The sequence below is a fragment of the Anabrus simplex genome, chromosome 3, assembly GCF_040414725.1.
Source record: "Anabrus simplex isolate iqAnaSimp1 chromosome 3, ASM4041472v1, whole genome shotgun sequence".
Lineage (NCBI taxonomy): Eukaryota > Metazoa > Arthropoda > Insecta > Orthoptera > Tettigoniidae > Anabrus > Anabrus simplex.
This window is the reverse complement of record NC_090267.1, coordinates 438,857,527-438,884,591: the sequence shown is the minus strand read 5'-3', so window position 1 is coordinate 438,884,591 and position 27,065 is coordinate 438,857,527. Positions and strand designations below refer to the sequence as shown.

Here is a 27,065-nt window from a genome sequence, read left to right as displayed (position 1 = left end):
CCATTTTTACACCAGGCAAATGCTGGGGCTGTCCCTTAATGAAGCCACGGCCGCTTCCTTCTAGCTCGTAGGCCTTTCCTATGCCATCGTCGCCATAAGACCTATCTGTGTCGGTGCGACATAATGCCACTAGCAAAAAAATCTTGAAGTCTATTACGACCATAGATTTACTGATCGTTATGTCTTACTATAAAAACACTTATCCAGCTGAGCTAAACACTGTTAAAATAAGGTTAAAATATCCGTACCTGAGGATGAGTGCAAGTTTCTCAGGTGGGCTGATAGGCTTCTAGTACCGATTGCATGGGGTTTTGAAAATGTCACTTTTTAAAAGTTAGAGAATATAACTAAACACTCAGTCTGAAATACTTCTTGAACTTTGTCTCATCACTTAAAAGACGCCTCTTAATTAAATTGTTATAGCGTCCTTCCTCATAGTGCGATGCAAATATACTGTTGACTTTCCTTCTTCTTGGGCCGATGTACCACATTAACAATTCTTCTTCTTCTTCTTCTTCTTCTTCTTCTTCTTCTTCTTCTTCTTCTTCTTCTTCTTCTTCTTCTTCTTCCATTCAAATGACAAGGAAAGCCCTGCCACTAACAAAATCGTCCGTTCTCTCGTCCTCTGACGGACTGGGCTGCGTGACTGGCGGCTGGAGTCGTGTCTAAGAAAACACCCCACGTGCCCGTCGCTTGCGGCTGCTGTCGTCAACGTATATGGCGACCCCAGTCATTGCGAATCTGGCCGCCGTGGCGGCTACAGTCGCACCTTGGAAAACGGACCTTAAGGTGGAAAACCATCAACAAATTCTGTACTTATTATTTTTTTCTAAACCTACAAATGTACCTGTTAATCTTACGGTAGTTCATCGTCTAGAGTCCGGTTCTGTAATGTAACGATTAACGCTATTAGCTGCAGTCCTCAAGGGCGCAGGTTCGATTTGCGATACTACCAGAGATTTAAGATTTGCAGGAGGGCTCGGAGGCTTACCTATGATAAAATGTAAAGCTGAAGAAGTCGTACGCACTCCCAGCATCCCCAACCATTGGAATTAAGCAACGAAGGTTCAAATCCACAACTCGGCCGGGAATAGAACCCGGGACCTCTTGGATCAAAAGCCAGCACGCTAACCATTTAGCCATGGAGCCGGACAGAAAAGGGAAATGAAAATCTTAGTAAAATTCTAGGACCACAGAAAACTACATACGGGACATGGAAGAAAGGAAGAACGAGAACCCCGTACAAATACGCCTGAAAAGATCACATGCCGGGCTGAGTGGCTCAGACGGTTGAAGCGCTGGCCTTCTGACACGAACTTGGCAGGTTCGATCCTGGCTCAGTTCGGTAGGAATAAGACGGGTATGGGACGTCACAAACTTTAGGCTGCCGTGCACACAATGGTGACTAAAAATGGCAGGGCGGTGTTAAGTAAACACTTCTTGCGGAACAACTAGAGCGAATAAAAATGCAAATGAATAAATAGAACGATGCGAAAATTTCAACTTTTTGTTGTTTCTCATTCCAGTACTGTTGACTCTTTCAAAGACAAATACAATCTAAAATGCACGAATGTAACAGGGCTGCTGATAGGAGCACGAGACGGTACACTTCGTTTCTCGAAGAATTTCGTAAACAATATAACATTCCAGCTTCCATACGAAATGAGATAGTAACTATAGTCCTAAAAGAGTTGCCAAATTCTGAATCACTATCTTAATCCACACCTCTAAGTGTTATTTAGCAATATGTTTGTATAATGTTCTTATTTTTGTTGGAGCTGTCATTTTAATGGTTATTATTTCTGTACTGTATTTTTGTAGCTATACAGAGTCCTTCGTGACTATCTCCTTTGGGAGGTAAATAAAAAGAAAACTAGCCAGCGAGTGAGTCGTGCGATTAGGTTCACGAAGTCCGACTCCATGGCCCAATGGTTAGCGTGCTGGCCCGTGGTCACAGAGGTACCGGGTTCGATTCCCGGCAGAGTCGGGAATTTTAACCATGATTGGTTAATTATGCTGGCACAGGGGGCTGGGTGTATGTGTCGTCTTAATCATCATTTCATCCTCCTCACGATGCGCAGGTCGCCTACAGGTGTCAAATCAAAAGACCTGCACCTGGCGAGCCGAAGTCGTCAGACACCTCCCAGCACTAAGACATACGCCATTTCATTTCAGGGTCACGAAGCTGTTTGCTTGCATTCGGGAGATGGTGGGTTCGAATTCCGCCGTGGGCAGCCCTGAACATGGTTTTCTGTGGTTTCCCATTTTTACAACAAGCAAATGCTGAAGCTGCACCTTCAGATCACGGCGGCAGCTTCCTTTCCATTCTTATCGTCACCATAAGACCTTTCCGTGGCGGTGCAACGTAAAACAAATAGCAATAAATAAATAAATAAATAAATAAATAAATAAATAAATAAAACTGTAGTGGCTGCAGTACCAGATATTTTCCCCTCAAATATTAAGAAATTGCTGGTGCAATAATAATATTTGGGGGGGGGGGTTACAATGTGAGAGTATATATATTTACAACTAGGCCCTATTCCTTGTAGCTTTTAGGCAGTTAAAGAATTGTATTTATGGATTGTAAGAACATATTTTTAAAATATCATTTTTGGATGTTACCTAACAGCTGAAGGGGAATGGTAGTTTTGCCGCTACATTTTTTAAAAATTCCTTTACCCTCTAGGTTTGGTTTTCCCCCAAGACTCAGCGAGGGATCCCACCTTTACCACCCCAAGGGCAATGTCCTGGAGCGTGAGACATTTGGTCGGTATACAACTGGGGTAGGACCAGTACCTCACCCAGGTGGCCTCACCTGCTATGCTGAACAGGGGCCTTGTCGGGGGGATGGGAAGATTGGAAGGGATAGACAAGGAAGAGGGACCTTAAGTTAGGTACCATCCAGGCATTTGCCTGGAGGATAAGTGGGAAACACGGAAAACCACTTCGAGGATGGCTGAGTTGGGAATCGAAGCACCCTCTACTCAGTTGACCTCCCGAAGCTGAGTGGAACCTGTTCCAGCTCTCAAACCACTTTTCAAATTTCGTGGCAGAGCCGGGAATCGAACGCAGGCCTCCGGCGGTGGCAGCTAATCACACTAACAACTACACCACAGAGGCGGACTACATTTAAATAACCATTCGAAATTCACTTCCGTTGCAGAAACATACATTTATTATTTTATATTTTTGGGTTCAGGAAAATTACTTTGTCCAGCCCATGTCCCGTTTCTGTACAGGATCGGCTATGAGGTAGGATGAATCTGTTTTGGCGGGTTTTTATGACCGAATGCCCTTCCTGACGTCAAGCTCATTAGAGGAGTTAATGAGATTAAATGAATGACGTGAAATATGATGCTGGAAACGGTGCCAGTACATAGCCTATTCCTGTCGAATAGCACCAAGGGATCTGCCCAACGCTTAACGTCTTCATCCGACGGACGAACCACTATGAATAGCGTCATTAGCCCTTACTCCATATGAGCACTACGGAGAGGTTTGAATTTAATCCAGGATTAATCTAGTGATTCGAAATTGTATACCACTACCCCCCCCCCCCCCTGCCAGCCAACATTCTGATGGTAAAAATATTTTCGACCAAGGGGACTCGAACCGACTAACCACGGCGTCAGACCGTTTATACTTCAACGTCTTAACGATCATGGCCACCAAACGTGCTTCAGGAAAGTCACTATATTCAAAGAAATGCGAATTTTTGATGGTTTTTCACGGCCCAAAAAAAGGGCATATTTCACCACCTTCCAGCTTCTACCCTCGACGCACTAATACTGCCTATTGCCCTCCGCAGCGCGACCTCAGCTTGACTTCCGAGTCTACTTGTGGTAGTCGAACACAGAACCTGCCAGGTGTTCCTTCTTCCTGATCCTACTGCAGTGGCGAATAGTGTTAGAGCCGTGCACTTGAAGGAGAGAAATGAGGCCAATAGAGGGGAAGGTGTGTGGCCTTCTTATTTACTCCCCCACTCCGCGCTCTCCCCTCCTAGCCACGGCCGCTTGCTGCACGAGAAAGTGAACCTTCCATTTCGTTACTGACACTAGAACCTCGTGTGTGCGCGTGTGCTTACTGTGTGCTGTACGAGTGAAGTGTCGCTGTGAAAGTGAATCAGTGCTCAAACCTTTCTTTATCAAACATGTAATACAAATAACAAGTGTCAAGTGTTTAGTGCTGATCAACACTTTAACTGTTTCTCTGTGTGGATATTTGTGGATTATTCATTCCCAATTGGATTACCATACATGAGGTAAGTACCGGCAGAGGTTGCTCCTCGCTGCCGGGTCATCGAGTTTGTTCACCTACACTCCAGCCCGCGAAACAGGCACTGCACTGCGCTGCGGTCCGAATCTCCTCTCTTCAGCAAACTGTGTGCCAGCTCACTCGGTAGAATAGGGAACTTCTAGTAGATCGTGATGTTTTACGTAGAGATGTTTCTTCTCTAGCACAAGGCACTGTGAGAATATTTTTTTCAATCAATCCTCTGCAGCCAGTTTCAGTGGAATTCGCATTATTCATCATGTTATTGCTTAAAACAATATATTTAGGTGGCAGACTTCTTTCTAACTGATCGTAGTTCGTATCCCCTGCTTTAACAGCTGAGCAAATATTTTCAGTGATTTTTACGTAGAGATTTGTCTTTATTAGCATAAGAAAATTTAATAATAATAAAATCGATCTTCTAGAGAAAGTTTTAGTGGAATTCCAGTGTGAATAATTGTAACACTTAGTGCTTAAAAAAATATCCACTGTGTGTCTTCTAGTTGATCGTGGTTTGTATCCCCTATTTCAACAACTGAGAACATCATATTAAAGTTTTACGTAGGGATATTTTTTCTTTGCCATAAGGAAATACAAGAATATTTTAAATCAATTGTTTTTATTTTAATATTTCGGGATACGAAATACAACACTTAACAGAAACACTAACATTCCTGTAAAGAAAATTATTAGTAACAGAATATCATGTTTCGTCTTACAAGAACATCCTCAGGTTGTATCAAATCACTGTTAACCATGCGTAATATATGCGCAATATTGTTTACGTTGCGTTGAGTCACTGACAGGTTTACGCAACGTAAACGATATTGTAGATATACTGCACTCGCGTGGTTAACAGCGATTTGATAAACCTGAGGATGCTTTTGAAGAACGAAACATCTTTAATTATGTTACTGACAGTTTTTTAACAGGTATGTTACAAGTGTTCAAAGAGTTAATATTACGTGTTTTGACACACTGAAGAACTTCAACGTGTATATTTTTAAAATAACTTACATGAGTGTCTAGGGGAATTCTAGTCGGACGTGGCTCGTATCCCAGTCCCAACAAGGTTTAAGAGAAATTAAGTTAGGCTCTACATAGCAATTTAACTTCCTTAAAATTAAAAATATAATGCGTACGGTATCTTCTGTATACAGTCTGATTTTAGAGAAATTTCTAGGCGAATAATTTTGTTCACCGAGGTCACGCAGCTGTCAGCTTTGATTCGGAAGAATGGGTTCAAACCCCAGTGTCGGTAATCCTGAAGATGGTTTTCCGTGGTTTCTCATTTTCACATCAAGCAAATGTTGGAGCTGTGCCTTAATTAAGGCCACGGTCGCTTCCTTCCCGCTCCTAGCTCTTTCCTAGCACACCCTCGCCATAAGACCTATCAGTCTCGGTGCGACGTAAAGCTAATTATTGTGTGATTAATATTATCTGTCTCTCTTTTAATATTAATATTTGCATATGACAATAGGAGACTTCTAGCAGATACAGGCTCGTATTCTTGTAGCAACATCTGATTATTTCGTTATCTTTAGTGAGGTTTAACGTAGTGATTTTTTTCTTTGACACAAGAAAATATAAGAAAAATACCAATAGATCAATCTACCGTTTTCAACAGAATTTGAAGGTGAATATTTAACAAAAAATGTACTATCCGTTTTGTTATGGCAGACCTAGGAGACTGGAGGGGCTTGAAGTCGAATATGATTTGTGTACCTGTCTCAACAATTCCTAGAACATCTTCAGTTCCTACAACAGCATTGGGATTTACACCTAGAAATCACGAAGAGTTATCTACGTGGCCCATTGTTGGCGGAAATCCAGTATGAACTTATATGAACTCTTTTCAGTTTCGGAATAAAATAACATTTTGCCGGTGATTAGCTACAAATGCTAATAATAATCTACCTGACTACAGTATGTTTTAAGTGAAATTCTACGGTGAACGAACAGTGCCATTAATGTTGTTATATATTATTGTTCTCGTCGTGCCTTATCAACTTAGAGGACATCTTCAATGATATTTTACATTGTGGGTTTTCTTCCTAACCACTCAAGGAAATATAATAATTATATCTACCGTTTGTTTTAACGGAATTCTGATGTGAATAATTACTCTAAAATATACTGTACATTGATGCTGGGAAACGGAGCTAAAGGGCAGACATACATACACGCTGTACATATATGTTACTGTTCCTTAAAGAAATACGGACTTAAGTTTGCTGTCGACAAACCGAATAGGGGAACTTAATATGAGATGTTTACCTGTGAAAGAGAGTAATTATTCCAAACATTCCTTTCCCGTGGCGAAAATAGGTTGACAGTTTAATTACTTAGTGATTTATAATATCATACAATGTGCATGTATTTCATTCATACGCTCTTTCATAGCTACGCTTGCTGTGGCACGTACCACAAGCTGACCACCGTACCGAAGCTGGGTGGTTCGTTTCTTAACGTTTTCTCTGTGCGAGCGTCTTTTTTCTTCCACTCACTATGGTCTAAGGTCCAGTCTAGGTTTACTCAATGTTGACTTCAATCGTGCAAGTGATTTTTCACGTTACGGGGAAAAGTGACTTCCAAAACGTCTTAATCCTAGTACGGCATTGGGATTCACACATAGAACACCTAAATTCATTGATTGTAAAACACCCCTAACTTCAAGATCAAACACCTGTGGCACTTGAAAATATGCGGTTTGTTTACTGAGAAAACTAACATAATTACATATTAGATGGAAAATTATACCATACCGCGATGGAAAATGACGTAGCCCTATACTAAACGAAAGGCGTCTTCGAAAACGGTAAGAGTAGGAAATTAGACGGTCGTAAAACATATAACATTATGACACAATAAATTAAGTAGTTTGGTGTAACATGCTATATATAGGCCCAGTGCTCATTCACGGAAGATGAGAATATGCACACCTAAAAATATACGAGCGTACTAGCCGATTGACATCACGAGTATCCTCTCGCCAAGGTGGTCTTATTTCGAATTCACCGGACGAGTTGGCCGTGCGGTTAGGGGCGCGCACCTGTGAGCTTGCATCGGGCAGATAGTGGGTTCGAACCCCACAGTCGGCAGACCTGAAGATGGTTTTCCGTGGTTTCCCATTCTCACACCAGGCAAATGCAGGGCCTGTAGGTTAATTAAGGCCACTATCACGTCATCGACATAAGTGTGAATAAATATATATTTCGAATCCTGACCAAATCTTGTGAAATTTAAAAAAAATAGAGACGTCAGTGTGACCTACTCGTAAAAACAGGAGATCCCGAAGCTGTTATCATTATCACTATTCACATAAAACTTCTTCTACCGCTTTCCCACACATGTGGGGTCGCGGGTGCGAACTGTGTAGCACATGTCGATTTGGCCCTGTTTTACGGCCGAATGCCCTTCCTGACGCCAACCTTGTATGGAAGGATGTAATCACTATTGGGTGTTTCTGTGGTGGTTGGTAATGTAGTGTGTTGTCTGAATATGAAGAGGAAAATGTTGGAACAAACACAAGCACCCAGTCCCCGAGTCAGAAGAATTAATCAAACACCATTAAAATTCCCGACTCGGCTGGGAATAGAATCCGGGACCCTCTGAACCGAAGGCCTCAACGCTGACCATTCAGCCAATGAGTCGGACACTATTCACATAAAACTACAAGTTTGAATTTAAAATTAGAAGGGAGAGGGGCATGACATTTTAAATCTTCGGACGGTTTTGTTTTAAAAAATCTTGTGCTTTAGAAAGGGTATTTAAGAGCTCTAAAACCCAGCCGAAACCCAAAATGAACCAGAGTAGCTCCTGCATCTCAAGAATTAATTATGATACGCATCTCAAGAATTCCTTAGGACACACTGATGTAAGTTTTAGGTAGATAGGTACCCATCTAAATAATCTTGGAATAACTGTTAATTTTACACATACTTATCCCTAACTGATTGTTTGAGAAAAGTAAAACCTTCGTTGCGCCTCGAAATACCGTTATGTGACAATGTTCAGGAGAAAAATACTGACCCGCAGTACATGTATCGCTAGTTCATGCAATAATGAACCTTAGATCACAGCATTTCTGGTCAGAGTTCTAAGCTGGAATATTATTAATCGCGCTTTTTTCTGTGTAAAAGGACGAAATATTTCAATTTCGGGGAAATCTGTAGAAGCCCCACTTAGGCTACGTACCTTTACATACCGGCACTATGATTTGGAACTTCGATTGGGCTTATTTCAGCCCTTCAAAAATCCGGCATTCTCTAATGAGTTAGAACATCGCAGACCACTGATCTACGGAGGTGGACATGTGGTTTATTACCCTAATTATATTTTGAAGATGCTCCTCACTGGAAGAAGAGATAGATCACTTTCTGTAACAAGAGCTAGAATAAGACTGTATGTTGAGTATTCAGACCGAAGGCTGATTTGATCCTCAATAATTCCGCCATCAACTGTCGTAGACGGCCTAGGTGTCACCAAACGGGCATACTGGGGAATGAGGAATGAGATAGTTTCCCGTTGCTTTCCTCAGCGATCCAGAAGTTGCTGTGCCATATCAGTCTGCCAAGCCCAGGGGGGAGAGATGTAGATTTGTACTGGTGCCAGTGCGAATTCAATCGCTCTTCACCCAGTGATTTAGTGGTTATTTTTATTTAGATTGTGGTTAATTAGGTTGACTTATTTGTATTATCCTATCGTAGAGATTTAAATAAATCAGAATATTCTTTAAGAGAATGTAGTTGCTTTTTTATATTTTTAAAGTGCATATTAATTTATTTAGTGTTGATCTATACTGTTTATATGAGATCGGCAGTATGTGGTATACTGGGTGGTTACCCATCCAGATGCTGACCACGCCTAATGTTGCAGAGACATGTAGCTGGGATTATACGGCCGACGTCTTGTGGTACTTATTTGTAAAATAAGTTGTCCGTAGGTGGTAATATCGATCAGCAATTTAAGATGAGATATTATAAGGTCTATAGGGAGGGGTGGGGAGGGGGAGCATACGTAATTTTGTTGCCAGTAGGTTTTAGGTTGATTTTATTATCTAAGAAGTGGGAGTGGGGAAGCTGAGGATGTAAAAACGGTCCTTGTGTTAGTAGGCCTTGGCTTGGTTTGAGATGTTTCGTTGTATTAGGCTTATAGTGAGGTAGTGTGCGAGATTAGCTTATTATGAGTTTTGGAGGGTGTTTTTTAGTATTAGTATGTATTTTGGGCGTCTTTTTAGCTTGCCTTGTCCGTGCGGTTGGTATTTTCCTAGTTGTCGAATTAGTAGGTTCGTGTGATGTGTATGACTGTAGAATTTTGTTGTAAGGGCTATTATTATTATTATTATTATTATTATTATTATTATTATTATTATTATTATTATTATTATTAATGTCTAAACTGATGGCGAAGTTATGGTTGCCGGCCCTCACTTACACTTAACCACAATATAAAAATAATATTAAGATATATTAGAAACAAAAATTAAACTTAACTATGATAATAATATTATATTACAAACGTAGCGTAATTAATTTAACTAACGTAAGTGTACACTGTAGTATAAAATCTTAGGAACAACTATAGCCATCTATTCACACAGTCATACGTCATTCACTCAGGTAATTCTAGAGTTTACCGAGCAAGTAGCTGTGCGGTTTGGGTCAAGTAGCTATCACCTTCCATTCGGGTGATAGTGAACGCCACTGTCGTCAGCCCTGAAGATGGTATTCCGTGGTTTCCCATTTTCACACCAGGCAAATGCTGGGTCTGTACCTCAAGCAAAGCCACGGTCGCTTCTTTCCCATTCCTAGCCCTTTCCTCTCCCATCGTAGTTCTGTGTCGGTGCGACGTATAGCAAATTGTAAAAAAATAAAAATAAATAATTTCGGTAATTAGATCTAAAGTTTTTTAAATAGGTAGAATTTCTACTGTTTGGTACCCGAACTTGGAACGACCAATTAAAAAAAAGCAGTTTTTTTTTTACTAGGAATGGTAGAGGAACTGGATAGTCCAGAATGTATGGCACTCTGGTTTTGTCATGTATAGTAGTTCAACGATGGGTATTGTGTTGTATTTTACTGCTAGGTGTATGCATGAGGATTGACTTTACTGGCATCGCTCACACCTCGGTCACTTTCATATTGTCAAAGCCAAGGATGAGACTGAGGTCGGTCCGTGAAAGCCTATACTACTGTAGAAAGAGGTACTGCATGGTAAACGCTTGGTCTCATCAGCAACAACAAGACTACGGAACATAGTTATCAGAAACAATATTGTCATGGAGTATCGTGTGGCTCCAAGTCTCTCCGTGATGCAGCGTGAAGGCTAGTTTCTAGTAGTTGTGGAATATTAAATTTTTGCAGCGAGGCCGTGTCCTTGGCTGCACTTGGGGACCATACACCATCGCTGAGCCACCGAGGTCATGTTTCCCAACGGATCTTGGCCGACTAACAGTTCTAGTAGGTCTAGAGCGCGAATTGTTACAAAACCCACCTGTGACGTCACCTCTGGAAATACAAACTTGGTAATACTTGGGAAGGACTCACTCCACATTGGGTGTAGTTTGAGTGTACGAGGAGGTCAAAGATTAGACATCTTACGACCAATAATTCTCACGAAGAGAGCCCAGGTTTAACCCCTTCCCGTATCTGTTGGAGCTTTCAGCTTCAAGTACTTACCTAAGTGGATAATGTCGCTGCTTTGATTGCAGACAAACTATAGAGTAACATTTGTTTTAAAGCAAGCGAACAAGCGTTTAGTCCTACGAGACTGTTGATATTGTGATCATAGCCAGAGAATTCCAGTTATACGTCGAATCCGGACTATTTTTCATTTCAGTAATGCCTCATATATTAGTCGGGATTCGATTTGTGGCCACCTTAATTAGAAGCTCGTACACTGCCAATCGGCTCTCGCGTCCCCAAGGCAGTCTACGTACAGAGAGATGAAAATGTTATGCTGTAAACTTCTGCTACTACCTTAATGACAAAACAGGAGTGTTGAGGCGCTAATAGAATTGAGCGATTGACTGACAGGTACAAACAAATTCATCACACCTCCTCCAAATCATGTACTTGTTATCGAGAAATATGTACCAATATTTGGTGTCAAATTTATTATTATTATTATTATTATTATTATTATTATTATTATTATTATTATTATTCCTACTATTTTATTTGTCTTACGTCCTACAAAATACTTTTACGGATCCGGGCACAATAAGGTGGCGGGATTTTGTCCCGCAGGTGTTCTTTTACGTATAGGTAAATCATGAAACAGTTCCTTTAATAATAAAAGCGCTTGCACAAGTCTCTTATACTTCAGTGTCTGCAGTGTGGGTGATGATTCGATCTCACAGTTTAGGATGATTAGCTTCCAGGTGAGCTACAAACAAACTAAAAATAGTAATAAAATGAAGGCAATTTTTTAGTGATTTACCGACGACAAACCAAGAATTCTAATACTGTCGCTCTGGTTCGTTAAAATATTGTTAATAAATGGATTTGCCTCGCTTTCGGTCTAAAACGCCGTTAAATAAACTCACTTTTATTGCCTTCGCTGAAATTGTTTCTATATCGACTAGAAACGAATATAAAGTGACTTTTAATGACGGGACCTAACTATCCAAAAGAAACCATAGGTTCGATCTGGTTCCGTGTTCGTACACAAAGCAGCTCTACAGGTTATGCAGATATATCGCTTTCTTTACTGTCGTAAATATGATAACGGTTCATGACGTAGTCTTTGTAGTGGTATTATCATGGTGTCACACAGTTTCCCAACTTTACTAAGTTAAAATTGAACCCGGAATTGAACTGTGACCATTCAGCCAACGAGTTGAACGTATAATATTTCATAATATTCCTTAAATTTATACAATAATAATGATGATGATGATAATAAGAATAACAATAGTAGTAATCCCTCTCCTATCAAGCCAAACTCGCACTGTAATATCGTGGTGAAACCTGAATGCCTCTATGTAGCAGGGAGAATTGCCAGAAGGGCAAAATAGAAAAGAAAGAGCTTAAATTTCTGAAGAAAATTCTGAGACCCAGGAAAGCAACAGGAAATAAGTTTACCTTCCGTTTGAGATCAAATCGAGAGCTGTATAAAAATGCGAGAATATTTCAAGCTCGATACGAAAAAGGCGACTGACTTTCTATGGACACCTGAGAAGAACGGGACCGGAACGCCTTGCAAATAAGATCCTCGACCTCCTCTTTCAGGAAAGAAGAAAGACCCAAGTACCATGGCTGAAAGAAGTTCATGAGGATCTTAAAAAAAAATATGGCATTGAGGAGGGAGGTATTACAAACAGAACAGTGTTCAGAAGGAAAACTGCGGAGGTGACGGATCTGTTCGTAGAGAAACCCAGGAGAACAAGAAGGGTGTTCTCGGATGAGGAACAAGCAAAAGCGAGCCAGAGAATGGAGTATTGGCGAAAGAAGAGAGAACAACAGTCAAGGAAGTTGTGTAATCGTAACCCATAGGAGGTTGGAACTATCCTAAATACATAAATAGTAATAATAATAATAATAATAATAATGTTACTTACGTCCAACTAACTATTTTTACGGTTTTCGGGGACAATGAAGTGACGGAATTTAGTCCCGCACAAGCTCTTTTACATACCGGTAAATCTATCGACATGAGGCTGGCGCGTTTGAGCACCTTTAAATACCATCTGAGCCGAGCTGAGTAGCTCAGATGATTGCGGCGCTGGCCTTCTGACCACAACGTGGCAGGTTCGATCCTGACTCAGTCCGGTGGTATTTGAAGGTGCTGAAATACACCAGTCTCGTGTCGATAGATTTACTGGCACGTGAAAGAACTCCTGTGATACAAAATTCCGACACCTCAGCATCTCCGAAAACCGTAAATTTAGTTAATGGGATGTAAATTCAGTAACATTATTATTATTATTATTATTATTATTATTATTATTATTATTATTATTATTATTATTATACCACCGGACTGAGCGGGGATCGAACATGCCAACTTGGAGTCAGAATGCCTGCGCTCTACCTTCTGAGCTACTCATCCCGGCACTATAAATTGTAAGAGGGACCGGCATGCCGGTACTTTTCCCTGAAACGAGGTTCTTTTGAGTGTCAGTAAATCTACCGACAGGTGTGTGTGGCATTCCATGCCGTAACCTCGAACACAGACGCGAGCGACTTAACAAGTGCGCCTGATCCATGGTACAGAGTAGTGGCATGTTACTAGTCCATCCTCGTGTTGGGAAGACGACGACATTCTAGACATCTTCCTTAAAGGCCAAATGGACGTGCGGTAGACATGAAATCACTAGTTAATGGCAAGGATGTGGAGAATATGACAAGAAGATAAGTAAGCATGCGTTTTTTGTATTTGTTTCACGATTATTTATTTATTTATTTATTTATTTATTTATTTATTTATTTATTTATTTATTTATTTATTTATTTATTTATTTATTTATTTCGAAGTTAAGGCTCACTTCCCCCTCTTACAGTTAACCACTTTTAATAATAACATTCAATATATATAAATGAAAGCAAGACATAGTAATTCTATAAAAACTAAATACTAGGGACAGGTACGCAATACTGTTGATACAAGATAAATAAAATTAAATGCTTAAAACTGTCATATAATGTTATCTAAATAACTGCACCAAACGGTGAAGTAAAATTAATTTATTACTAGGGGACCCGTGCGAGAAATCTTGCATGTTCATTAAGTATGTGGTGGAGTTCTACTGGTGAACTAAGGAATACACAAATCAGTACAATATTAGACAGTCTTACTTACCACTTAATGTAATCTTTGATTTTTTAAACATTTATGGTATCCACTTGAACGGAAGCAAATGCAAGTGCATTATTATACTGACGAATGTTCCGGAAGTAATTTTAGGTTTTACTCTCATTCTTTTCTTAACTGATAATTACAGCACATTATAATGACATAAAACAGGCCTCCCAACGGCCAAAATGTGAAGTGGACAGCAATGATGGCGCGTATTTTCCTACAGCAGCAGTATTTGCAAATCGCACACTTCGTACAATTTTTTAAACTCATGTTTTAAAGAAATTTTCGATATTTATGAAATGAGAGGGTAATTCATCACTAATAATGTCTATTCTCTTTCTTTTGAATGCTAATTTGCCACGATCGGTTACTTGTGAGCGCCGCAAAAGGGATCTATACTACTGAAATAATATATTATTCTTACAATTGGTGCCAACGGCCGTAGCCATGTTGAAACACCGGATCCCGTGAGATCTCCGAAGTTAAGCAACATTGGGCGTGGTCAGGATTGCCACGCGCTGTTGGTGGGGGGTAAGGGAATGGAGGAGCGGAAAGGAACTGGCCCCCCTACCGCACGTAAACTCCGGCTCAGGAACACCTCTGCGGAGGTTCGGACCTGCCTTCGGGCAGAACAGCCCTTACCTTACCTTACCTTACTATTGGTAGCAGGAAATGTAAACTACTGAACTGCAGCAATGAACGGATATGCTTTTTGGCTGGGGAGTATATATACAACATACAATTGTACGCCTCGACGTGATGGTCATCTCCTGAGCACTCGGGAGAATAGCAAGACGAATGTCAAACAGACAGACGTCTGCATGAAGTAGTGATATGATAACTCATCACGGAACACATAGTGGAAGGAGGACATGCACCTGTAATGTATGCCAAGAGAATTTCAACGGAGGATAAGATCAAGAAATTACAAGAAACGTCTACAACATTCGGAGAAGAAGCTATGCAAGAACGAAGAGTGCAAGTTTACGCTTTCACCTAGAAGGAACCTAAACCCTCCCTGGGGAAAAAAAGTGTACACGTGTCATTAATGCAACAGTGCGTTCTCGCGAATTGTTGATCCAGAAAAACACCATTGCATTCACTCGGGGGCGAGAGTACACAAGTGTACAATATGCGTAATACGTTATCATGAAACAAACTACAGATTAACCAATATAATAATGGTCTTCAGGACCTGCTCACCTGATGAGCTAAACTGAGCACTGTCCCTGCATTACAGGAGGCCATAGCCCTTAGGGGATTCACACGGCTAATTTATTTATTTATTTATTTATTTATTTATTTATTTATTTATTTATTTATTTATTTATTTTTTTATTTATTTATTTATTTTATATCTGGAATTAGTGATCAGTTTAGCATAGACAGGCAACCAGGCAACCAGTGTCCGTCATCTATTTTCTGTATACTAAGTCTTCGTTATCTTCTTTCTCACGTTATTACCGGAAGCTAGAACTCTGCCTTCTCTATACAGTACTGTAGGTACAAATGGCGCTGTGTCTTAAACCTGTTTCCATTGTCTTTGACTGGCGTTTCGTTTAGGTCATGTCACCGAAGGCAGTAGAATTTTTCTCCTAATACGTATCTTGAGAATGTTTATGTCCATAAAATTGTGCGCTAAATAGGCAATCATTTGGTTGGACGTAGATCTTGATAGGTGGGGCTCTCTTGTGACATGGTCTGGGAATGTTGTGTGCTGGATCAGCTGCCATATTATTAGACGTTGATCGTGATGCTACATATTTCTTTCGATGTATCGGAGCTCCTTATCTCCTCTGCCGGTGGAGTCATAGGATGCATTCATTATCTGTACGTCGAAAGAGGCTACTAAGAGGGGGAACAACCAAGGAATCTGTACTCAACCTCTCGTTGTGTAAGCCCAAAAATATAACCATGATTCTATGCTTTACTATGTTGCGTAGAAATTTACGTGTATCTTTTTTCAAATATATATTATGAAAATATTACTGGCTGTTGTACCCGTCGTTGTCGAGTTGGTTATTGTACAACTGCAACGGTAATGCCAAGTAGCGAAGGTGGATGGCAGCAGAAGAGAGAGAGAGAGAGAGAGAGAGAGAGAGAGAGTAGAGTTCAGATGTTTAGGTAGTTATAGATTAGAATGCAAACTAATTTCGCTAGTAGGAAGTGTCATCTAACTCCTCTTGCGTAATGTAGCGAGAGTAACATGAATTCAAGGGGTTCTAATAGGCCGTACTCCTACTGTTTATACAAATCTCACAGCAAAACTATAGCGTGGGCTAGAGTATCTTGTTACTCGTGTCAGTAAGATCTATTTCTGCCTAGTCAGTACTAACAGTAATCAAATACTCCCATGTCAGCTATATACTTGGCTCAGATATCTAAATTGCTGAAAATTTCCATTATTATAGCTTTTACAGTAACTATGTAGCTTATTAGAAACAAAAGAATTTAAGAATTCTATAAATTTTATTGTGTGTAATATTACGGTAGACGTGGTTCAAATCCTGGTGACTCCATGTGAGATTTGTGCTGGACAAAGCGGAGGCGGGACAGGTTTTGCTCCGGGTACTCCGGTTTTCCCTGTCATCTTTCATTCCAGCAACACTCTCCATTATCATTTCATAGCATTTATCACTCATTAATAAATCACCTTGGGAGTGGCGACCTCATTGTAATAACAGCCTACATATGTTTCATTCATTACATCCCTGACCCGGTCAATGACTGGAAAACAGGTTTATGTTTTCATTTTAATTACGGTAGAAGTAATATTCCCAGAAATAATTAATTGGAAGATAATAATAATAATAATAATAATAATAATAATAATAATAGTAGTAGTAGTATTCGAATAATCTATGGCCTTAGCTACCGTGTGCAGGGATTTGAATTTGACACCATATGGCTGCCTGCTCATCGCGAAGTTCACGATGATGATCCTGAGAAACTGATCGTGCAGTTAGGATCGCGCAGCTGTGAGTTTTCATTCGGGAGACAGTGGATTCGATCCCCACTGTCGACAGCTCTGAAGATCGTTTTCCGTGGTTACCCATTTTCATACCAGGAAAATGCTGGAGCTGTACCTATTAAGGTCATGGTCCTTCCCACTCCTAGCCCTTTCCTGTCGCATCGTCGCCATAAGACCTATATGTGTCGGTGCGACGTAAAGCAACTTGTGAAAAAAAACCTCATTCATGACATTTGGAAATATTGATTGCACTTGGTTTCAGAAAAAAATGAGGCTGTATGACAACGAAGGAAATATGGACAGTAAAACCGGTCACTGGGGACATTCTTAAGTGTCAGCTATGGTGACAGGTGTCGGACTACATGCTTCAAGAACTGCATGAAAGACAAGTGTTTCTCGCAAGACAGTCATTATTTTAAAGAAACTCGGCTTGCCATTGTAAATTCGGAAATTACTCGCAAATTTGTTCGTAAAATCTGCAGTTCACTCAGCCAAATAATGGGATCTAAATTTGATCTTGCTGACTTCGGCACCTATCAGAGCGGCGGCAGCCTACTCTGCTTATTATTGGGTAATGCAGCCCTGGATATGTTCTGAGATCCCTCAAACGACATCCGAACGAAGTAAGGCTCCACCAGCTGCGACCCTGGAACTACAGATGACGTCATGGTACCTTGCGCCTGGTATGCCCTCGGAAGCTGTGGCAGTCCGTTTCACTCGTGCACGTCTATCTACACCCTTGCGCTCAGCAACAGGTAGTTCACCAACTCATTACTCCTCTGCTTACCACGGTCTCCTCTCACTGACTGATAGGCCACTGTCTCGATTCTGGAGACTGATAATAAACAATCTATAATCGTCTGTCTTAACGTACCCTTAAGTGCTATAAATTTTACGAGACTCTGGAATGTTGTGCAAGCTGCAAACGTGTTCTGAAGTTTATTTTGAATGTTGTTGGTTTTACGTCCCTAAAACAAACCGATGGTGCGCTGATTGGGTTTGGCGTACCAAGTGACTGCTGCTCAACCTGAAGGCCTGCAGATTGCCAGATGACGTGTGTTCAACGCAACGAATCCTCTAGGCTAGACTAGGAATGGCAGATATTTTCCGACTAACCTGTCAATTAAAATTTTGTTTATTACTTTTTACTGTGAAGCCTCCGTGGCTCAGGCGGCGGCGCGCCGGTCTCTCATCGCTGGGTTCCGTGGTTCAAATCCCGGTCACTCCATGTGAGATTTGTGCTGCACAAAGCGGAGGCGGGGCAGATTTTTCTCCGGGTACTCCGGTTTTTCCTGTCCTTGTTCATTCCAGCAACACACTCCAATATCATTTCATCTGTCAGTCATTAATCATTGCCCCAGAGGAGTGCGACAGGCCTCGGCAGCCGGCACAGTTCCTATCTTCACCGCAAGATGGGGCTTCATTCATTCCATCCCTGACCCGGTCAATGACTGCAAAACAGGTTGTAGGTTTTCATTTCATTTCATTTCATGTGATTATTATTATTATTATTATTATTATTATTATTATTATTATTATTATTATTATTATACCTGTAAGGAAACGTACATATTTTATATATTCTATTCTGAAAATGTTTCACGTGTTTTCAAATGTCAAGCCCGAATAAATGGAAAATTTTCTAGTACACCTTCATAACCTGGTCCCTTGGGATTCCGTTTCAGGCAGGATGTTGAATTACGTTAAATTTGGGATCACAACAGTTCCAAGAAAAATAAAACAATCGATCAAAATATCGTGTGCAAAATAATGATCGTAAGTTTGTTGTATTTCCGCCGAACTTGTCATGTTTAGACATTTCACTATTTTTGTCGGGTACATACACACTGTAGCCTGTTAGTCGGAGAAGCCATTTTCGCAGCTGAAAGTAACTGTCACGAGAGAACACGAACGCAGAAACATTTATGCGATGAATATTTCCGATTTAAATGCAAAGTAAAAACGCCTACACGCATCTAAATTTAAGCAAGACACGCACCGAACACTGGTAACAGAATGGATGACGAATCTACTACTACTACTACTTTTTTGCTATTTTGCATTACGTCGCACCGACACAGATGGATCTTATGGCGACGATGGGGCAGGAAAGGCTTAGGAATGGGAAGGAAGTGGCCGTGACCTTAATTAAGGTACAGCCCCAGCATTTGCCTGCTGTGAAAATGGGAAACCACGGAAAACATTCTTCAGGGCTGCCGACAGTGAGGTTCGAACTCACTATCTCCCGGTTGCGAGCTCACAGCTGCGCGCTCATATGTCACACATATAGGGAATTAGCCCTGTTTTACGGCCGGATGCCCTTCCTGACGCCAACCCTTTGCGAAGGGACGTAATCACTATTGCGTGTTTCTCTGGTGTTTGGTAGTGTAGTGTGTTTTCTGAATATGAAGCCAAACACAAACACCCAGTCTCCGAGCCAGAAGCATTAATCAGACGCGATTAAAATCCCCGACTCGGCCTGTAATCGAACCCGGAGTCCTCTAAAGCGAAGGCATCAACGCTGACCATTCAGCCAAGGAATAAGACGAATGGATGACGAAGAATATAGGGAAAAAATTCCTTGTTGTAGGTTACTACCTTTTACTATATTAAAATATTTCGTGCCTTCCTTTTACGGTAATAGATTACTCGTGAAGTTTACTCTTAGTTATAATTAATTATAATCATGTACACATTGTTCAATTAATACCACTATTCCTTAATTTTCCTAACTATCTTTTCGATATCAGTAATGTCATAACCTCATAACATAGGATCTATACCACAAAAAATAATATCGATACTAAAATATCGAAACAAAAGTATCGACATTTATTCATATCGATAATATTGCAGACAAGCGGCATACTCGCTCTTTATGAGTCATACGTAGCCCTTGTCTCCTTGACTTTTAGGTTACCAAGTCCTGACGTGCACACTTGCTGTGGTACATAATCTCCTAGCCGGGCGCCAGTATTAGGTCAGTCGTGATCTGCGCTGCCCTATGGTTTGTGGTATTGGTTACCTATTCTACGTCGTAAACTTGTGTTCCTGCGTCACAACCGAGTCTGCGCGAACGTGAGTCTTTGAAGTAACACCATCGTATTTTCCATTTCTCGCGATAGAAAGGCTTTTGTTCCCTGACCTCATTTAATATCAAATGAGCTATTGAAAAGAGAGACTGGGCACAAATATGTAAACAAGAACACAGCTTCTGTAGCGCCATTTTCTCTCACTCAGTCGTCAGTATTCCTGAATTTAGAACACAAGACGCCTAGCTTCAGAAATAAAAACAGAATGCTGTTGACATCATTTTCTTCCATATTATTATATCCTCATTATTATTGTGTACTTAGCTCCGTCTGTGGATCAGTGGACGAGTGTTGGCTTCCAGATAACAAGATCGCAGGTTCAAAACCCAGTAGTTGGAATTTAGAAGGATAGAACAAGATATATTTAAAATGTTCATGACGACACAATTGGTGTTTACCTGATAAAATAATTAAATCTCGGACCAAGGTCGCCCAACAGAGTTCCAGTTTCTCTGCCATCTGGGAGAGTAATACGAAACTGCGAAATCGGCTCGCACGCAGCCTAGATGGCATCAAATTAAAACAGTGTCAACACTCAGTATGTGAGAGCATATTATTATTATTATTATTATTATTATTATTATTATTATTATTATTATTATTATTATTATTATTATTATTATTTGAAGATAAGCTCATTTTGTGTTCACCTTCCTTTATGTCTGTATATTTTTCATTACTTTGCTGTGAGCTTGTTTTTTCTCTTTACTCCAAATTGTTTGTTTCGAAGGTCTTCCCGTGTGATTCCTGCCAATTTAAGGTAGTTTTTGATTTCGCCGACCCATTTCATAGAATCTGTTTTTGCTTTACTCCTATTATTATTATTATTATTATTATTATTATTATTATTATTATTATTATTATTATTATTATTATACTATTATTATTATTAAATATCGAACTTTGTCAATCTCTATAAGTGCGTAAAAGAGGGATTATTAAGCGAGTTTTATGAATATTGGCCTAGGCCTACATATTTATTTATTTATTTATTTATTTATTTATTTCTGTTCCTTTAATATCTCCTCGACTCAGGTTTTCGGCGATGGTGGGATAGGAATGGGAAGAAAGCGACCATAGCCTTGATTAAGTTGCAGTCCCAGCATTTTCCAGGTGTGAAAACTGGACATCATGGAAAACCATCTTCAGAGCTGCCGACAGTGAGGCTCGAATCCATTATCTCCCGAATGCAAGCTCACAGCAATATCCTTCGAACAGTACAGCCAACTCGCTCAGTAAATTAAATGTGTATAATTGTTAAACTTGTGCGTCGATCAGTATCGGTGCTTGGAATAACATAAAAAATAGGTGTTCATCATCCTAGTGTAAATGAACGCTAAATAATTTCCTCAACGAATTTTGTACTGAAAGATGTCTCAGCAGGTTAAAATATTCCTTTAGGATACAAGGCTAGAATATTTCAGTGAAATACACTAAATTAAAGAAGAAGGTAAGAAATTGACATTTGATACCCGTTTCACCCTGAATGCCGATCGCTGTATATGAATGTGACACGCCAGCTTGACTCAAGGAACCAAATTTACGGCCTCCCTACTCCAAGGCTGAACTGTTTAATCATAACATGACCTTGTCGTTTCTGCAAGCTCTGTGTGCGCCTTGCAAAAGAAGTTGAAGTCGCTGTTTCAATACAGTAAACTCAACTCCCAGTGTGTGTATACTGCTTTGGGGATTTCCTTTTTTTACTGGTAGTAAATATTATGTTATTGGATTCCTTGGCTGAGTGGTCAGCGTTGAGGGCTTCAGTTCAGAGGGTCCCGGGTTCGATTCCCGGCTGGGTCGGGGATTTTAATCGCGTGTGCTTAATTCTTCTGGCTCGGTTGTTTGTGTTTGTCCCAAAACTCTTCTCTTCATATACAGACAACATATCTATATATTGGTCCGACTCCTTGGCTGAGTGGTCAGCGTTGAGGGCTTCAGTTCAGAGGAAGCCGGGTTCGATTCCGGGCCGGGTCGGGGATTTTAATCGCGTTTGATTAATTCTTCTGGCTCGGGGACTGGCTCTTTGTATTTGTCCCAACACGCTTCTCTTCATATTCAGACAACATGCTACATTACCAATCACCACAGGAATACGCAATAGTGATTATCTCCCTCCACATAGGGTTCCACCAGGAAGGGCTCCAGCAGTAAGACCGGGCTAAATCCACATGTGGGATACAGTTTCCTCCCGCGACCCCACAAGGTTTGGGGAAGGCGGTAGAAGAAAAAAAAAAGAGAAAACAGCACGTAATTGGTTTTACACCTCACTAACAATGTTCGCTGTTTTTGAAGCCGCAGAGGTGGTGGTATTTTGTCCCGCTTTAGTTCGTTTGCCTGCCAGTATATCTACCGGCACGAGGCTGGCCTACTTGAGAATCTTCAATTACCACCGTATTGAAGCGGTATCGAACCTGCCTACATGAGATCAGCTCGGTGTCGTGAAGTGTCTTGTAATCGGTAGGAATGTGGGTATGTATAGTTTCTCCCCCCCACCCCCCCACCCGGAGGGCTGAGGTTCGAATACCGGTCGATCCTGGGTCGATATTTTAATATCAAAAATGACGTGGTGTCAGGAAGGACATCCGGTCTTAAACCCCCGGCGAGAATCAATATGACTCCAGAAATAATCAGGATAAGCTGAAGAAAGTTTTATAACTTAGATACTTTTGGGTAATGTTTGTACCGAGCTCGATAGCTGCAGTAGCTTAAGTGCGGCCAATATCCAGCATTCAGAAGGTAAAGGACTCGAACGCCATTGTCGGCAGTCCTGAAAATGGTTTTCCGTGGTTTCCCATTTTCATACCAGGCAAATGCTGGGGCTGTACCTCAATTAGGACCATGGTCGTTTTCTTCTCACTCCTAGTCCTTTCTTATCCCATCGTCGCCATAAGACCTATCTGTATTGGTGCGACGTAAAGCAACTTGTAAAAAGAAAAGTTCGTTATGTCCATCCATCAGTTACGGCAGCAGAGGAGAATGGATTGGTGAATTTTCATTAAATGTGTTATTTACGTTTGGGGTAACTAAAAGTAGGATCGTAAATATAATTAGTTAAAAAATCATCAGGGACAGCTTTACGGGGGGCCTTAAATATGAAACTCGATGTATCTTCATTACGATTGATTTTACAGGAAACTTGCTCATGACAATATTTACTTCGAATATTATTTACAAACATTTTGACAAAAATATGTCTTATGGCTGGGAGTGAAGTGAAATGTGTGACGCAATGTTGCCTAGCAACCGTGATGTGAAGTACTGATGGATGGCCATGATTGAGAGGCATATAGAAGGCTCTTTTATCAAAAAAGACCTCATCTCATCATATTCTAGAGAATGGATCATTTCATTCGAGTTAGTTTCATAGGCCCTGAATCAGTTCTCACTTTCGATGCACTTGTCTTCAAATTCCATACGATTCGTTAGATGAAAATAAATTAACTGTTATCAATTTCAGTTTCACTCAAAGGCATCTTTTTTATGTTCATTTGATTTTCCCGAAGGGAAATTTGACCCCGTTTTTTTTTCACTTCGCTCTTAGGTATTTCGCGTCAGTTTTTGAATTCATCAAAATTTACATTTATGTGAAATAACAAACACTGTTTTTGTTCCTCCAGAATGTTACGCTCAAAGGCCTGCGTAGAAAATGGAATAGATAATTAAACTGTAAGACTGAGTTGCTAATTCAACAATTTATCCTACAATTCGATATTTAAAAGTGTTTCTTGAGTAAACACATACCTTCAAGTAAATGTGGTGAATGTACATGTTTTTGACAGGAAAGATCTGGCCTCAGCTAGGGTGGCCCGACTCACCCTCTGAAGGTGGGGATGACATTTTTCAAAAGAATAATCCTCAATTTCTGTTCTAATGTGTACTGAGTCAAATGTGTCAGTCAAGGTAGTATAGGTGCACTATAACAATGTCTGTGTGATGTCATATGATCTTTAGATAGATGATCGGACAAGGTAATAACCGAACACCAAAAGCAGGTGCAAGTGTCTCTATAAGGTACACCTTTCTGACTGAAGCTCCTTAGGGCAGTGTTAGGCAACATTTGGTTGGTACTTGTAATAGGCACGTCCGAAGGCTAGATGCAAATGGTGAGGTCACAGCGAGGGCATTCAAGCTCGCGGCCGCCACACCAATGACATGTCACTGATACTCTCTCCACTCCACACGACCTAAGAGCATCACTGCTGTGTCCAGGAAACTGGCTGTGCTCTTACAGAAATGACAAACATACTCGTGGACGTGACGTGGCAAACAACGGAAAACTTTGAGGATGGCTGAGGAAGCTCTGCAACATCCTTACAGGGTGGCCATGGAGAACACTTGCTACATTATCCTTGGGACTAATCACTGGACTATCCAGATAGACTCCCATCCGTTGGCTTCCAGTTCTTAGCAATAGCATGCAAAAAAAAAATTGCGTAAAGAAGTTCCTCTGAATTGAAGTATATGAAGGTTTTAGAAAACCCGGGCCTACTTATTCTTAAAGATATCCCTAATTGTAATAGGAACCGGCTAAGGTGCAAATAACCGCCAATCAGTTACACCCAGAGTTGAACAGATGTTGATGCATATGGCCAGTGAAGAGAAGAATGTAACTTGAACATCAGCCCTCAGCTTTAATCCTTTTAAAACAGGAACAGTCCTATTCCTGATTTTGATCTCCCAGATATAATGCTGCATCCTGCAAGCATGCTCCTCTCTATGTGTGACTCATAGTTTTAGCAGTTATTTGTTACTAAATAGATAAAGAATGCACCAAATTACAAAGGATTTATTTTCTGGGAAAGTGCTAGAGTTAGAAAAGAAGTGTAGCCTATATAATATACACAGGACCTATATCTGAATACTCTGGGAGTTTTCAATAAACGAGAATACACAAACACCAAAAGGTTCAGTATTCACTCCAAAAGTTGCGAATTAAAATAACTGTACATCCCTAGAGAGTGACGAGCCATTGCCTATAATATGAGTGGGCTTGCGGTGAGAGCGGGAATTATTTTCACTCCAGTAGCTACAAACTCGCATTTAATCAGGTTGTTGAAGTATCCGAGCAGTAACATTCGTGCTTATAAGTATCTTTTTACACTGTGCAAGTTTTATTTATTCAATTGGAATGTTAAAATTCCAGTGATAAAACCATCTAAAACCGGGCGAGTTGGCCGTGCGGTTAGGGGCGCGCAGCTGTGAGCTTGCATCCGGGAGATAGTGGGTTCGAACCCCACTGTCGGCAGCCCTGAAGATGGTTTTCCGTGGTTTCCCATTTTCATACCAGGCTGTATCTTAATTAAAACCACGGCCGCTTCCTTCCCACTCTTAGCCCTTTCTTATACCGTCATGGCCATAAAAACCTATCTGTGCCGGTGCGACGTAAAGCGAATTGTAAAAATATTATTATTAAGTTATTGCTTTCCTTCTTAAACCGTTCACTCTCCAGGTTTGGTTTTTCCCTCGGCTCTACAGCCTCAAGAGCAGTGTCCTGGAACATGTAAATTTGGGTCTGGGGATACAACTGGAGATGAGGACCAGTACCACGCCCAGGCTGTCTCACTTGCTGTGCTCAACAGCGACCTTGTGGGGGTATGGGAAGATCGGAAGGCATAGACAAGGAAGGAAGGAAGGAAGGAAGGAAGCGGCCGTGGACTTCAGTTACGTACCATCCCGGTATTTGCCTGGAGTAGAAGTGGGAATCCACGGAAAATCACTTCGGGGATGGCTGAGGTGGGAATTAACCTCCACCCCCTTCTACTCAGTTGACCTCCCGAGGCTGAGTGGACCCCGTTTCAGCCCTCGTACCACTTTTCAAATTTCGTGGAAGGGTCGGTAATCGAACCTCCAAGGGTGGCAGCTAATCACACTAACCACTACACCGTATAGGCGGATTTATTATTATTATTATTATTATTATTATTATTATTATTATTATTATTATTATTATTATTATTATTATTATTATTATTATTATTATTATTATTATTATTATTATTTCCAACAGCACTTGCTCACGAGTTCAAGTATTGACCACGACCAATGCTTTTAACCTCAGTTATGTGGCGGTGCCCTGAGTTTCAACACGATTGCGCTGCTGTCAACTCAATAATAATAATAATAATAATAATAATAATAATAATAATAATAATAATAGATGGTTTCGTCATCGATGTTTAATTTAGCTTGCTTCGCCATTCCCCCTTGAGCGAATCGCCTGCCTCGCGCCTCCGTGAGGGCTATGTACGTAAGTAAATGCCTGGTGACACGAGGTATAATTACATCTCTATTGTTGTTACTGAGGTTATTTTCTCACACTGAAAGTGAGCAAATTCAAATGGCGAGAAAGACGTCATACCGTATCATTTACAATGCTGACCGTAATATCATGCACATGATGTTTGCATGACAGCTTTTATGAGTGAATAGCATCGTCAGTTGGGGACAGACGCACGTAGGCAAGTTAGGAAGTAATTCTTCCTCATAACTTTGTTGATCGAGGGAGAGATAAGATAAAGCAAATATTCACTTACAAATAATCACACAATTTATCGTAGAATACAATCACCATTTCCACACGCTGGGATTCCTGTCCCTTGAACTAATTCACCACACGTCATTTTTGACCGAATCACCACTCTGAGGTAAATGATTTCTGAGCGATGACTCGGTCCGAAAGGTGTTGATATGCAGGCCCCAAGGTCAGGCTGTATGTCCCAACGACAAGTGTCCAGCAGGGTGTTTCTGGAACGCCATCATAAGGCCTAGCATTATCGCGTTAGGTTCCGTTGCATCGGCTGGTGTGGGTGTACCCTCCTTGATAGTTGACTTAATACTAGAGGTAACTTACGTTGTAGAGTTGTATGCAATTATGTTGGATTTAAAAAATGGAAATTTGAATTCTACTTGCCTTTGTCTTTTAA

General features: G+C 40.7%; 1 protein-coding gene across 2 annotated transcripts in view; it reads left to right on the top strand.

The window, feature by feature from the left end:
* The first annotated feature begins 4,077 nt into the window (after window positions 1–4,077).
* The window catches only part of Eip74EF (Ecdysone-induced protein E74), a 570,400-nt gene continuing 547,412 nt past the window's right edge, over window positions 4,078–27,065 (top strand). For both annotated transcript variants that reach the window (XM_068226749.1, XM_067143498.2), the window contains exon 1: window positions 4,078–4,264. The gene's annotated coding sequence lies outside the window, so the exon portion shown is untranslated. The remainder of the gene's footprint in view (window positions 4,265–27,065) is intronic.